The 15,900-nt window shown below is 41.6% G+C and overlaps 1 protein-coding gene across 1 annotated transcript in view; it reads right to left on the reverse strand.

The window, feature by feature from the left end:
* HTR4 (5-hydroxytryptamine receptor 4) overlaps positions 1–14,384 on the reverse strand; it is a 162,276-nt gene extending 147,892 nt beyond the window's left edge. Inside the window, exon 1 of the mRNA XM_021939851.2 lies at positions 13,923–14,384. The gene's annotated coding sequence lies outside the window, so the exon portion shown is untranslated. The remainder of the gene's footprint in view (positions 1–13,922) is intronic.
* Between the last annotated feature and the right edge of the window lie 1,516 nt (positions 14,385–15,900).

The raw sequence follows: 15,900 nt of genomic DNA on the forward strand, positions 1-15,900 counted from the left end.
AGGAGGCTGTCTGAGAAGAAAACTAAACCAAAGGAAGGCAGGGCTGCAATACAGGGAATGCCAGTGTCCTGACTACATAATTTGAGGCTTCCAGCAGTGTCTTAAGAAAATTTTACACTTGAATGTCCTAATTACTAGAGCCAACAAATTCTTTTTCCCTCCTTAAGCCAGTTTCAGTCAGCAAGCAAATGAATGCTGAGTAATATACAATAAAATCAATATTGTATTGTTTTGCAGATTAAAGGGAAGAAAAGCTGGGTAGTTGCAGCTTTAAAAGACGTTAAAACCTAAAGTTTATATCATTAAAACTGCATATGGAAATGTTACAACACAAGGAAAATCTTATATATTCATAGCATATACATTGTTACATTTTTTTGCACTGAGACCCAATGAGCAAATTTAAAATGATTGCCTTTTAACAAACCAGTGAGATAGCATGCATTTTGTTAGAGAAAAAGGAACAGAGGAAGGAGGAGTTCATGATTAGTACCTATCCTAATTTGATTAATTGATTATGCCCGACTATTTTCTGCAGGGCTCACCAGGGAGAATTAATCACAGCCATGATTATAGGAACATCTCTTGCTGGGAAGATTGCATAGGGTGAGGGGGATGTGGAAGGAACCAGTGCTTTTATCTTGAATACTTATATTTCTGGCTTCTTCACAAAACACTGCCTAGCTAATTAAAAATACAATCAAGTCAGAGCATCTCCTATGCTCAGGTACAAGTTGTGTCACTTCTAAAAATTCTGCCAATTCAAATCCATTAAGACCTGGTGTGTATGTGTGTGGGGGTGTGAGTGTGTTATAATGACAGTCACGCTGTACCCTACCATCTGGGCTAAGGGACAAGAAATGATACCCTCCATACTAATCTGCTTCGGAGAGACTGTCCTAGATCATCGGAAAAAGATCATGGCAAGTTCTGGAAAAGGGATGGGCAAGGAGTCAAGCAAACCCTTCTACCACGTCAGGTACAAATGCGTGTCTCAATAGTCTCTCAAGACCAAGCTTGACAAGGTCAAACCACTGGAATTACTTAAAACATTTTATCCATCATAAAAGTAAAATTGCAGCAACATGTAACTCCATCAGATTCCCTTAAGCTTCTTTTTCTTGATGGATATATTCAGAATCTGATTTTTCCTTATAATACTAGGAGGAGGAGGAAGAGCTTACCTTATTTATGCCACTCAATACCATTCCAACCCTTGGTTTTCTGGCTTTACAAGTTTTAAGGGCAAGCCCCAAAGGTAAGTGCATCCCATCTTTACCCTTGTTTTTGATTCAGAGTTCTGAATCAAATATTGCTGTGGAACAGTCGTTAATATTGCTGTGGAACAGTCGTTAATGGTTAACAGAAGGTGTGTAGTTGCATCTCTGTTATAAGAAGTGTGAGCACAGGGTTCACGTGTGAATAGTCCCCACCTACTGGAATGAAATATCGATGTAGTTTGGTACAGTGCCAACATCTGCAAACCTGGAGATATGTCGTAACCTCACCTTGCTTTTCTCCGCTTTATTCTGTTTTCTCTGGTTTTGGTTGCATGGATGGATATTCATGCATAACTATGCTTGGATTGACCATGTTTCTTCATAGAGTATGCCTTCATATTCTTCATAGAGTAACAAATTTCATTTGTTAAATTTCTACATCAAAGGACATATCCCATTACTCTTCTTTCAGGACAAGTGTCAGGAGTAAGTAAAACATTATTATGTTAACAGCCAAATCAAGGGTGGGAGCCTGACATAATGGAATAATTGATTATGGCCCACTGGAGGGGAAGTCACTGGACCTAGGTCCTCCAAGTGACACTGCTACTGTCTTATTCTTAAGCAAGTCTGTTCACTATTCATGATCTCAATTTTCCCAGTTGCAGAACGGAACGGGGCAGAGGATGAACCCACAGGAGAAATGTCAAGTAATTAGAACTTCTCTAAAGTTACAGGAAATTTGTAGAATGTCTCAAATAGGTTCCTTAGGTAGAATAAAAGTAAGAGAAATGTGTAAGGCCAGATATTGGATAAGAATTACCTATACAAAGGCTTGTTGTTGGCTTTGTCACCTCACTGCTATAACCTACTACCTGCCATATGCACTAAAACACACAATCCCATCAGGATCACACAAGCAAGCAACTCACAAAGAGTCTTACAAATTCCATCATGATCATGATTTCCTAGTACTCCAAACTCTCTTGACCTTCAGTATGAAAAAAATTATCGAATCATCTGACAACTTGCAGCAAAGAAAATACTCTCACTAAGTGGAAGAAAAGAATCCTCTTCTCGGCTATTTACTTGGATTTTGTTTTCTGAGAAACATTCAGAATTTATAGGATGCTGTCCTGGCAATTTTTTACATCTTAATCAGCTGATACATTCTCTTTAAAAGAATTTCTGCCTATAAATTAGTCCCTCACGAAAAAATCACATTGTTTATCTACAGATCTAAAATTGCAGTGTACAGGTGAAAATGTGTACAAACAATTAAAAAAAAAAAAAAAAAGAAGCCTGTGTTTCACATGCTGGTAGTAAAAATGTCATTTGAACTAAGTCATTTAGAAAGATTTAGTCCTAAATTAAAAGTTTCTAGCCATTTCATTTGCATAACTGAATATCCAATACGGACACCAATTCTGTTATAATTGAAATACACCTATACTGATAAGTACAATTAGGATGCAAAATGTTTTTAACTTTTTTCAAAGTAAACACACATTTCTCAGCTGGGTAAATAAACATATCACAGCTGGTAAGTTTAGCACCTTTGTGAAAAAACTATTACATAAAACAGCCCTTAACCAATGAAAGGATATTTAAAAGGCATACCCAATCTACCTCTTGTTAAGAGGAATGGATTACAGGAAAAATAAAGGGGTAACATACACTTCCATTTCATGTTGTGCTGAATGGGATATATCTAGTGTTTCTAGAAATCAGGGGTTTTTTTCCCCAAAGGCAGAGATTTTTTTTTCTCCAAAGAATACAATGAGATCCCAAGAAAACAGGACCAATTAAGTGTGAATCTGGAAATTTCATGGGAAAAAAAGAGACGATTCAGTCATTAATTCATGTGCTTTTGGAATCACTTGATTAACATTTCACTTGCTATTTGACCACAAATGCTATGAGAAAAGAGATATAGTATGTGATCAGCAAGCATCTGAGAATAAATGGCATGGCATAGTCTGAAAGTCCTACTCAATAATTAGAGAAGGAATAATTAGCCTTGTCTTTGTGGCTCCAGAGGAGAAATGGGTGCAAGGCTCACGAGGAGTTTGAGACCCGCTGTGAGGTAATTCATTTCAATCATCAGTGCTGTCCAATTATTGATCTGTGTGCCTTGACAAGTGAAAGGATCCACCTCAGTAGGAGGCTTAGAGGCCAGAAAGCCATCAGATAGTCACGTTTGAGGGAAATAAACAAATCTTGGATGATTCTGAATTCTGAGGAAATCCAGGAATGCAACAAGAACAGAACTAAGAGGCTGTTTATTGTAGAGCAATGGTTCTCAAGTTTAGGCATGCATAAGAATCACCTGGAGGCTTGTAAAAATACAAAGCCTGGACCTTACCCCCAAGTTTCTGATGTAGTAGATTTAGAATGGAGAATCTACATTTTAACAGATTCACAGATATTACTGCTGCTGGCGGTTCAGGGACCACTCTTTGAGAACCACCATGGCAAAACAGCAGTTCTCCAAGTGTGGTTCACATCCCACTGGAGAAAGGATATGGTCTTAGGCAGTAGGTATCTAGAGCATTAAGTACTCATCAGATCGTATGGCAAAAAAACGTGCTCCCTTTTAATTTTCTATTTTAGTTACTGTTTATGTTGATTTAAAGGATTCAAATGGGTGCTAGTTTATGTATGAAAACCCTCCTGTTATTTCCTAATCTCTCTTTTTAAAGGAAGAATAGGTCTCAGTCTCACAAGTTTTTTTTCTGGAAACACTATTGTCTTAGTTGGGACCCCAAGAAGCGGAACTCTTGATAAGGACTAAATACACATTACTAATTTGGCAGGTGCCAGTACACAGATATGGGATAATAATACAAAAAACGGAATAAGGCACAGTCAATAAAATGTGTGTTATTAAGCCACTGAAGCTTAATCTCACAGGGAAGCTTTGGGAAATGGTGTAAAACATATGCCTCAGAATTCTCCCAGACAAGCGGGTAGGATGGTGGGGTGTGGATACTCCTGCACCCACGATTTGTTGGTTAGAGCGATCCAAAGTGGAACTTGGATTCTCAGGCACCTCCAATTTATTGTGCTTGTGTGCAAGGGGGATTCCAGTAGACTGAGAGCAGCCCTCCAAAAATGTTGCAGGTTCATCATTGGAAGTCTGACGGCTTACAGAGAAATGGTCAGGGGATCTACAGGGAAATGACGCAACACCAACATTGTCTGTTCCAGCTATTTAGCTGAAATATAATATGAATACATTGTTCTTGGTATATTGTATTTGTTTGTACAGTTATCTTCTATTTCTTGCAATTGGTACTGGTTTTCACTTTTCAATTTTGTTTCCTTATAAAATAAATTTATTTAAGGAAAATTAATTGATCTAAAGAAAAATGTTACACAGTTAATGTTCCAGATGGTATGAAAAGGTGGCAAGAATCACGAAGGAGTAAAACTCAAATGACTGAAGTTTGAGAAATGCTGGCATAATGGTTTAAAGTGGGAGTTGGCTCTTTTTTTTTCCCTGTAAATGGCTATTTACCAAGTATTTTAGGCTGTCAAGAGCATAAGGTCACTGTCACAACTACTCAACTCTGCTGTGTAGTATGAAAACAGCCATTAACAATACATAAATGATGGACATGGCTGTGTTCCAATAAAACTAAATAAATGGACGTAAAAATTTGAATTTTACATAATTTACACTTGTCATAAAATATTATTCTTCTTTTGATTTTTTTGAACAATTTAAAAACGTAAACATTTATTTTTTAGCTTGCAAGCCATACAAAAACAGGCAGTGGGATAGATAGGTTGCCAACCCCTGATTCAAACCACAACCCTGGAATCTGTCCTAGTTCTATTAATTACCAATATGATGTTGGGCAAATTACTTGACTTTTCATAGCCTCAGCAGCCTCATCTGTATAATGGGGATAAACATACCAACAACCTCACAAGGTTGATGCAAAATTTAAAAATAGAAAATGAACACTTATAAAGCAGGTGCTCAGTGAGTTCACAGTATGATGTTAGCCAGCTGTTGTAATAAGGTGGATTCCACCTTTCCTGTGTCCCAATAATTTCTGGGTAGATATTTCTTACTCTGCTTCTTCACAAAGGCAGCTGTGCACCTAGTGGCCCATCTCCCCTACTTTGGGATGTGGCTACAGAAATTATTCCTCTTCTATATAGGATAAGCCTCTGAAGGCTGAGCTTGAAAAGGCCCAAAAGGTCTTGTCATTACTGATTTCAGAGGTCTGGAATTGGGAGCAGGTCAAATCAAAATTTGCATTTCATCTAAATTAACTCTTTACGACTAGTATTTTGAGTGTTACAGAACTATGCTGTTGACAGCAGTGGTTCTCAAACATTACTATATCTAAAAATCACACAGAAAACTGTAGGTTCAGGCACTGCCACATTCAAAGCATTTTTTTTTTTTTTTAAGATGGAGTCTCGCTCTGTCGCCCAGGCAGGAGTGCAGTGGCCGGATCTCGGCTCACTGCAAGCTCTACCTCCCAGGTTCACGCCATTCTCCTGCCTCAGCCTCCCGAGTAGCTGGGATTACAGGCGCCCGCCACCTCGCCCCGCTAATTGTTTCGTATTTTCAGTAGAGACGGGGTTTCACCGTGTTAGCCAGGATGGTCTCGATCTCCTGACCTCGTGATCTGCCTGCCTTGGCCTCCCAAAGTGCTGGGATTACAGGCGTGAGCCACCGCGCCCTGCCTCAAAGCATTTTTGAATCATAAATGCCCCCGTGATTCTGATGAAGATGATTCCTGGAGAGCAGTTCAGGAGACACTGCAAGGATGGAGTGCAATCTGTCCAGGTGAGTATACCCTTCTGAAATCCTCTTTAATGAGTTTTCTGTATCTGTTTAAATGCCTCATTGGCTGAGAGACCTGGATTATAGTATTTGCTCTGCGTGCCAAGAGAAAGGTTTCTGCAGGCATGTTTACCTCTGCTGTCCTTGCTCTATGCTATTTCTTCTGAACCTCCTGGATTAGGAAACCATTTATACAGAATTCTCCATTTCAGATATCATGTGCTAATGATCATATCCAATTAAACATGCCAGTGCAATCTCAAAAGACGTAGGCTATTTACAGCCTCTTAGATGAAAATGCTTGAGCAAAATCTACATTTTTCCTAGACTAATAAAATGTCACCTCCCCAAAGGCTGCTGTCAACAATCTCCTACCAAGAGTTTCTAAACCAACCCCTGGAACAAAAAATAAAATTATACCCATAGACTTTAGAGGGGTCCGTTTAACACAGAAGAAAGGGCTCCTGGGGAAGAAGCAGAAGAAGAGCAATGGCACATTTTTATAACAGACCAAGAACCTAACCCTTCACCTGTATTACCTCATTCACCTTCACTTCACACTATCAGGAGATTCTGCAATTATTCTCATTTCACAGATGAAGAAACTGAGGCATAGGAAAGAGGAGCCACCCAAAGCAATTCCAGACAGTGACTCCGGAGCCCAGAGTTTTAACCACTAAGTTATCCCACACACACACGCACACAAACCCAGATCTCAATGATCCCCTATCTCAGCTCTCCCAGCTTAATTTACTATTATTTATTTAGCTTCTCAAAGCTTCCAGAATGTCTACCAGCACTTGAAAGACAATATGTTTTTAACTAAGGCTCAATTTTGCTCTTGGCATCATGTGACTTTGAGCTCCTCACTTTGCCCCAGGTTTATAGCTGTTCAGTGTGGTTAAGATATCCAGCCCATCTGTCTTATAGATCCACTACTATTCATGAAGTTCAAATAAGATACCTTATGTGAAAGTCCTCTGAACATTGCAAAAAGTTATCCAAAATGATAATTTCTCAGTCTGTCATTTTCATAAACCATTTTGAAACGTTGAGAAGGAAGAAAGAGTGCATTCATTTTATGAAATCATCTGTGTCAAAAATCAGATTTTCTAGAGATGTAAGGTAGATTGTAAAATACCAAAACTGCTGATCTCTGGGGGAGCAAAGAAACACTACTACTTGGAAGGTGGACTATTTTTTGTGGCTCAATGTAATGGAAATTATGGGAGCTTGAGAATCAGATGACCTGGGCACTGGACATTGCCCTGCCACTACCTGAACTTTAGTGAGTCTTTCCCTCTCCCCTTACAGGGGAGACAAAGCTGTTTGGTGGTTAATAAGGTGGTTAGGGCTGGGCTCGGTGTCTCATGCCTGTAATCCCAGCACTTTGGGAGGCCGAGGCTAGTGGATCACCTGAGGTCAGGAGTTCGAGACCAGCCTGGCCAACATGGTGAAACCCTATCTCTACTAAAAGTACAGAAATTGGCCGAGGTGGGCGGATCATGAGGTCAGGAGATCAAGACCATCTTGACTAACACGGTGAAACCCCATCTCTACTAAAGATACAAAAAATTAGCCAGGTGTGATGATGCATGTCTGTAGTCCCAGCTACTCGGGAGGCTGAAGCAGGAGAATCACTTTAACCCAGGAGGCTAAGGTTTCAGTGAGCTGAGATTGCGCCACTGCACTCCAGCCTCATTGACAGAGCAAGACTCCATCTCAAAAACAAAACAAAACAAAAAAGAAGGTGCTTTGGAGATTCAGACTGCCAGTGTTAAGTACCAGCCCAATTACCACCTCATGAGTGACCTTGGACCGGTCATGTCACCTGTCTTGGTTTGTTTCCCCAACATAAAAGTAAGAATAAGAAACAACAACTTTGCAATCATCCAAAGAACGGATTGGTGAATAGATACACAGAAATATGACAAAGCAACTATGGTAAAATTAGAATTACAGAATCTTTTTGGTAACTATATGAGTGTTCACTATATAGCTCTTTCAACCTGTCCCTTAAGTATGTATTTTCATAATAAAATATTGGAAAATAAGCCTCAAAAAGGGCAACAACAGAGTTTTTAGAAAAGTTAAATGAGATACAGAGCTCTCAGCAATGCTCATGAAGGTGCTTGGCATTCAGTGATGACCTACTGTGCGGGTTGAAGATGAGATACAATCTGTGAGTTAGAGTCGTGCTAGGTGAACAGATGTGACAAACATGAGCAGAATGAGAAGCCAGGCCACATGACACAGAAACCAGGTGGACAGAGGGGAGCCAGGATGTGCCCACTGAAGCATCAGAGTCAACAAGAGGTGCACGAATGGAAGGATCAGGATGATGTGCCTGGGTTGCCTAATGTGGGGGAACCTCAAAAAGAAAGGCAGATCGTCTTTATTACAAGCCACAGTATGTGATTCTCCATCCAACATCCCTTTCGAAGAAGAAAAATACTGGCCTTGAAGTCAAACCTGCGTTTAAATCCCGTCTTTGCCATACTAGTTGTGTGATAGGAGGGGACATTTATTCAGGCATCCACTACACCACTTGTCATTGGAAAACTTTACCACCACCACAAGGATGAGCCTGTGGCAACTATGCTTCTGTTATGATTTCTTGGTCATAAACAGTTGAGCCAATCAGATTCTCTTTCTTGAGAATCTGAACTAAGAGAACAGACTCCTGGGAATGTGTCAAACTAATGGCAGGGCAATGTGGAAAGGGTCCTGAACTCCAGGAGCTGAGTTTTCTAGAATTGGCTGTTTTCCCATCCTTCCTGGAGCCAAGTTCCTTAACTCCATCATGAAAGCACCATTGTTTTTTCAATAAATCCCAATTTTTTGTTTAAGTAGCCAGCATTGGCTTTTATTATGTATAACCAATAAATATATTTACTAATACACCTAGCCTTCTAACTAATACAAGAGTTTAAGGGTCTAGGCCTTAGTTTTCTCATCTGTAGATGAGAGAGACAATACTTCTCTCAGAAGTTCATAGAAAAATCAAAGACTAGGTGCACGAAATATACATATGATAAATATTCAATAAACATTATTTAAACTAAAGCTGAGTTTCAGAACAGATCTTTTTGAGCAAGTGCTTAGAGACATCTTGCTTGGATGGGGAATATGTGATCATGAAAAAAAAAAGAAGCTAATATTCAAGAAAAAGGAAAGAGTTGATTGAATTTGAAATTCGGTTTTAAAAGAAACTTTCTGATTGAGATATCAAACATTAAATTAGTTCTACGTAAATATGCAGACTTAAATTTCTGTTGGGTTTCTCCATAGTGCTAATGTGGATTTGAAAAGGAAAGAAATACAAACTTCATGGACAGATAATATATTTTTCTTAACTTAGAGAGACTCTTCAGAATTTATCTGGCAGTAGACAAGATATTAAAGGACTTTTGATTTGGATTACTCTGTGAGTAATGAGGAAATTTATAATCCAAATTAAGGTAGCAGTGGGGGTAGGTGAAGACAAGGAACATGACAAGATCTAAGATCAGAATTAATTCAACCTAGAAGTACAATTGCTGAGAAAAAGCAAAGGTTTTTCTGAAACTCAAAATAAGAGGCAAAGCTTAGATGCTTAGTAAGAAATGTCAATTCATCCCTAGTAATTATTGACCTTTCAGTCTTGTTCCACTCATTGACTCTCATTAATCCAAATGTTTAATTATCTTAAAATCAGATATATTTTCATTCCAAAAATCCAAGTGGCTGGATTGTGAGTTTCATTTTTGTTCTTTAGGTCTTAACCCAATAGTTCTCAGATAGTGGTCTCAAGACGTGGAGCAACATCATCACCTGCGAACTTATTAGAAATGTAAATTCTCAGACCTTAACCTAGGTGAATCAGAAACTTTGGGAATGAGGACCAGCAATCTGTGTTTTTTAAAAATTAATTTGTAATTTTTGTGGGTACATAGTAGGGTGCACGAGATGTTTTGATACTGGTATGCGATGTGAAATAATCACATCATGATCATGTAAAATGGGGTATTCATCCCCTCAACCATTTATCCTTTGTGTTACGAACAGTCCAAATATTCTGTCACTCATGAAAGTTTGAGAACCACTGTCTTAACTCAACCATGGGGCTGGTAAAGCCAGTGCTCTATCATTTATTCACTGGCAGTTACCAAACCTGTGAATTTGTTGACATAGGGTCTTAAAAAAACAGTCAACCTTTTTAGACGTGCCTTAGATTTGCAAGCATATTAGTAATTGGCAAATGGTAAGGCAGTCATTGTTACTCAGACTATATTTAAGGCTAGCCCTCTGAATAAGTCTACTTGGTAGCCATTTACATTGTATTTCCCTCTGTTCAAATCTGTACTACTTTCTACTGCCTCAACAGTATAAAAAAGTCAACAGCATGCAGAATGGAGGAATCAAGGGGCAAATCAAGAAGAATAAAGACAGAGCTTTTCTTAAAAAATGGCAACTTTAATTTTGACAAGAGAAGAAATATCTAAAGTTTAGATTGATGGTAAGGAGAGCTTAATGGAAAAATAAAGGTATAATTCATTGTTCCTTTCTCCATCCCTCCTCTCCCCTGCACCTCCCCACTTTTCCATTACCCAACCCTGCCCCACCCCTCTCACTCTGCATATGCCTTTGAGCTATTTCTGAATAACAGAGAGGGGGTGAAGACATAAAAATGAGATAAATCACATTTCAGCTGAACACAATGCACAACCTCATAGTCTCTAGCCTGTTTTCTAGAGGGAGACTTGGATATACAACCGGGCTTGAGGATACCTAAGTGCTTTTCCACCCTGTAATACCAAGATCCCGTTCATGCAAGGCACTGTAATATGGAGGTTCAGAGCATGGATTCTGGAATCAGACAACACACAATTTCATCCCAGCTTCACTGATCCATAGCTGAGAAAACTTGGGCACATTATTTTACCTCTCTAAGTCTGAGTTACCGCATTGCTAAAATGAGAGTAACAGAAGTGTGTATCCTATGAATCCTTTCATAGGATTCTTAATGAAGATTAAATAAGATCATTCTCATTAAGCATTTAGAACAGTGTCTGGCACATATCAAGGTCTAGATTAATGTGAGCTATTAAGATTATTATTATATTGCCTCCCAAATGCTTCTCAGCCTTCAGCAGCATGTTGAGCATTTCCAGGCATAGCAACAAGGCAGTGAAAAGCAGGAGGGATAAAGGTAAATGTGTGAGGGTGGTAAAGTTGGAAGCGGGTGGGAAGGCAGCTAGCAACACAGCAATTCATCTATTTATTTAAAAACTTTGTTGTAAGATGTTTCTATACAAGGTTACAAGACTCGTGTTTGAATTACAGCAGTGGTTTTCAAATGGAGTGGTGGGAGGAGGGGTATTTTGCCCACCCACCCTCCGGGACATTTAGCAATGCCTAGAGAAATTTCTGGTTGTCACAAGTAGGAGTTGCTACTGGCATCTAATGAATGCCAGAGATGCTGCTGAACATTCTATGATGCAGAGCACAGTCCTCACAACAACGAACTATCTAGCTCAAAATTCCAATAGTGCCAAGAAATCCTGAATTACTGCATGGTGTAAAGTTAGCTTAATAAGGCTGGACACATTTTTCAATATTCAAAAAAGCAATGATATGGAAGATTGAATTTTCATATCAACAAATTGATTGGTTAAATATCAGAAGGTAACCATAAGAAATTAGGTGAAATGTTTCTTGCTACAAACAAGAACATCAATGGCAATCAGAGAATTCTAGCATTGAGAGAATCCTTGGAAATGATCTAGTGACTAGATTCTAGTTGAAATCATTCATCACATTTCACAGGTGAAGAAACCGAGACTTAGAAAGGCAAAGAAACTTGATCTATGTCACACAATGATGCTACAGCCATCCTCCAGATTCTTCCAAAAAACTAATTTAACTTGTTAGTCAGATAGTGATAATATCAAGGGTGTTCAATTCATGTATTTGCTTTGCATTTTTTCAGTGATCATAGTCTATATCTATTCCTATCTCCAGAAATTCCCAAATAAGGGCCTCACCTGATAAGGTGGAAGCAGTGAGAATGAAAAAGAAAAACAAAATAGATTTAAGAGGTATTGAGGAAAAAATAGATAAAACCTGCCTATTGATGAAAACTACGGCAGCTACTGATGAAGGAAGAGGAGGAATAAAAAGGTGACTTCACTTCCCAGCCTGGGTGATGTAGAGGATGGTGGTGTTCAATCACAGGTGGAAAAATCAGGAGGCGGCTTGGGGTAGCAGGATGCTTATGTTGGGTTTCAGGTGCTGTCCTTTAGTCTGTGAAGTTGGGGAAGGAGATGAGGAGATGAACAGAATCAGGGAGGTCCAGAAGAGCAGGGTGAAAGAATATACATTTGATTTGTTGGCTTCAAGGATGCTTTTGCCCCAAGAAGGAACAGCATCAGGACTGAAATCCAGGTAACTCAGAGGAACCAGACACACTACTGTCCTCTGGGCCCTGGGGCCTCCTTCTGCTCCATATGAGCTGGACTAAATGCTCCCTGAAGCTCTTGCTAGCTTCAGTGAGCTACAGTTCTCCTAGCATTTAAATGATGACTGTAGCTCTCCTCTATAATAATTATTATAATAAGGATATTTCCCACAGGAGGGAATGATGCAAACATAAGAGAGATTTTAAGATGAGAATGCATGAGGAAAATAAACATGATTAAGAAATGACTTGCTAACGCGGCAAAACCTCTTTACTTTTTACTAATTTTTTTTCCTGACACTTGTATATTTCCTAGGTGAGAGCTGCTCTTCAGAACTCTGCAGGTCTCATCCCTGCCCTGACTTTTTCCTTATTTCCAGGGCACTGCATCCACCACCCACATCCTTTTCCTTCAAAACCCGTGCTCACCAGGAGCACGCAGCAACATCTCCCTTGGTCACTGATGCTGAAGTTCCATTCCGGCGACAGGGTAAATATCCACTACTGCCCACCACAGTCACCCACAGCTTTAAGGGCCAGAGAATCCATCCCAGCGATAGAAGACAGGGAGGGCAAACTCGAACCAGTGTCCTTCCATCAAAAGCCTCCCTCGGTTCATGTCAAACCTATACCCTAAGAAACATTCTATTTCTTCCTTTGATTGGACCAAATGGAAATCAAGCCAAGATTTTCTCTTAACATTGAACTCTAGGAAGACAAGCTCATGCCTACCACTTTTTCACCTCTGCCAGCTGCCACTTCCTTGTATCAACAGCCGCTTCTTTCAAAGGCAACTAACAGCACAGTGCCGCACAGGGTAGCAAGCTGTGAGGAGATGCATCTGAAATTGGGATTGGAATTCTGTGAAAGGCAACTGCAGGATGGTTGCGAGTACCAGCAGTGACCGCCAAGGCTTTATGCAGCCCCACACACTCGTGGCCACGTATACACACACATCCAAGTGGACGCTCAAGACACACTATCTTGTCTCTCTCTCTCTCACACATACACACACGCATGCACAGCACAGTCTCTGGGCTGCACATCAAGGACCAGCCATACAGTCCACACACACATCCAGTTACACACTTGGCTATGGATGTACAGCCTGTGCGTGCTTTCTCTTACACACACGCACACACACAAATCTTTACATACACAACCTCCCTTGTATAGTCAGTGAGCACATATGCAGTTTCACAAGTACTTACATACACAAGTGCAAAGCAACAGCCCCAAGCCTACAGTGATCCCACGCTGGAAACACGTCGTATACAACCAGCCAGCCCACCTACACCCTGAGCCGCCCCGCAGCCCACCCTGCCGCAAAGTCAGGTCTCCTGAGTACTGAACCCCCAAGCCCCCGACCCCGTCGTGCTGCCCCGCCCCCGCCGCGTCCCCACCGGCACCCGTGGGGTCCTGGGGTCCCGACCCCCAGCGCACTTGCCGCACATACCCGCTGCCGAAGGCGACGGAGCTAGGCGCCCTGGCAGATTCAAGCGGCCACCCCCAGCCGCCGAGCCGAGCTTCTGCCGCCGCCGCTGCCGCTGCGCTCCCAGCAGCTGCCTGCGCCCTCCCCACCGCCCCCTCGGGTGCGGGCTCCAGCCCCCGCGCTGGGGAGCCGGCGGGCTCGAGGCGCGGGCCAGGGGCTGTGGACGCAGGACCCCAGCTCCGGATCACCTGGGCTCGCCGCGCATGGTTCTTCTCCCCAACCGAGCCGGACTCCACGGGATCAACAGCCCCCAGCCCCGGTGGTCCCCGCTGCCCTGCCCGCTGCCGCCCCCACTGGGCGCCAGGGACAGCGGGGGTGCCGCTCTGCCAGCACGGCGCACAGGGGAGTGGGCGCAGAGGCGGGCTGGGGCGATCTCACCCGCTCCGGGCTGGCCAGCACGCGCCCTCCCTGGCGGGAGCGCTGCCCATCTGATGGAGGTCAGGCGGGAGCCCTGGGTTGATTGCAGGCTCCTGGGTGACCTTGGACAAGTTGGTTAGCCTCTCTGAGTGCCGACTTCCTCTATTCAAAGATAATAAATATGAAAGCGTTTGTGGTGTCCTGTGCCAGGGAAATCCTGTCCCTGTATAGTTTACTTCCTTCTTATGCCTTTGCCTCTGCCAGAGCGGGGAGAGTTTGGGAGCAGGGTTCAGAGCGAGCTTAGTAGCACCTTGGATATAAGACTCAAGTTTTTCAGAGGCAATGATTCCATTTGCCTGAAGTCTTCCTAAATCATCCTGTCCACATTGATAGTCTACTCTTTGCTGTCGTAGCCTGTCCTCCCAGCTTTGAACACCTGTGACCTTGAGCATGTAATTAAACAAGAGTCAAGCCTCAATGCTCCCATCTGTAACACGGGCATAAACTCACGGTTGTGTGGTGCTGGTGTGCCACTTAGTGAGCTGCAGTATCTGTGAGGGACGGTGACAGAGTGAAAACCATTTTTCCTCAACACGTGTGAAAAAGCCTCAAATTCCAAGGATAAAATAATTCAAGAGTTAGACTAGTCATGTTGGGAAGGGCAAGGGCGAGCAGAGCCTTCCTTCACGGGAGGCAGGTAGGGAGCAAAGGGGGTAATGGGTGAGTAATTCACCCCCTCAAGGGCCACTGAGGCCTCCTGGAACCTAAACAAAACAGAGAAACTGTGGACAGTGATTAACTTCTGAAAGTAAATAAATCTGCCAAGACAATCTTAAAAAATATTAACTTACAATTGTGAGCACATCTCAAGTGAACTGGAAATTTAAATTGACCAACTTATTCATGCTAGAAACCTTTGAATTGGTCCCTTTCTTAGTTTCTCTCTGTTGATATGCCTTGTCTCTCATTTTCCCTCTATTTTGTTAGGTCCGTCCTTCTTCCTCATGGTCTATATTTCTTCCCCATCTTACTCTTACACTTTTTTCTCTCTTCTTTCCTTCTCCTCCCATCTGAGTTCCCATTCTGTGTATCTCTTCTTCACCATCTTTGTGCCGAGTTTTTATCTCAACATCTCTCAGCCACTTCCACCTATTAGTTCTTTCCCTGTTGTGTATGTCTTGAATATGTATTTATCTCATATCCCCTATGAAAAATGTAAAAGCAGAGGAGCTGTAGATTATTTCTCTAACGACAATAAGATCTGAACTTGAATTTACCACTATTCCCCTTCCCTAAACCAAACACCTCACTTAAATGACACCATTATCCTCACTCATGGATGCTCAAAGCCTGAATCATCTTTGACACCTCCACCTCTGTTCCCCTTCTCCCCACTTTCTACTCAAACATTTGCCAATTCCTGGGAAGTCTGTTCCCACTCTGTCATTTGCATCTGTCCCTTCCTTCTTATTTCCACTGGGCCTAATTATATATCTATTTTTTGGTAATCATCAAAGATTTTCTAACTGGTCTTCTCTCCCTGCAGTCCATCTTCTTCACTGAGGTCAGCATGGTCTTCCTCAGG

This window comes from Papio anubis, chromosome 5 (genome assembly GCF_008728515.1).
Source record: "Papio anubis isolate 15944 chromosome 5, Panubis1.0, whole genome shotgun sequence".
In the NCBI taxonomy this organism is placed as follows: Eukaryota; Metazoa; Chordata; class Mammalia; order Primates; family Cercopithecidae; genus Papio; species Papio anubis.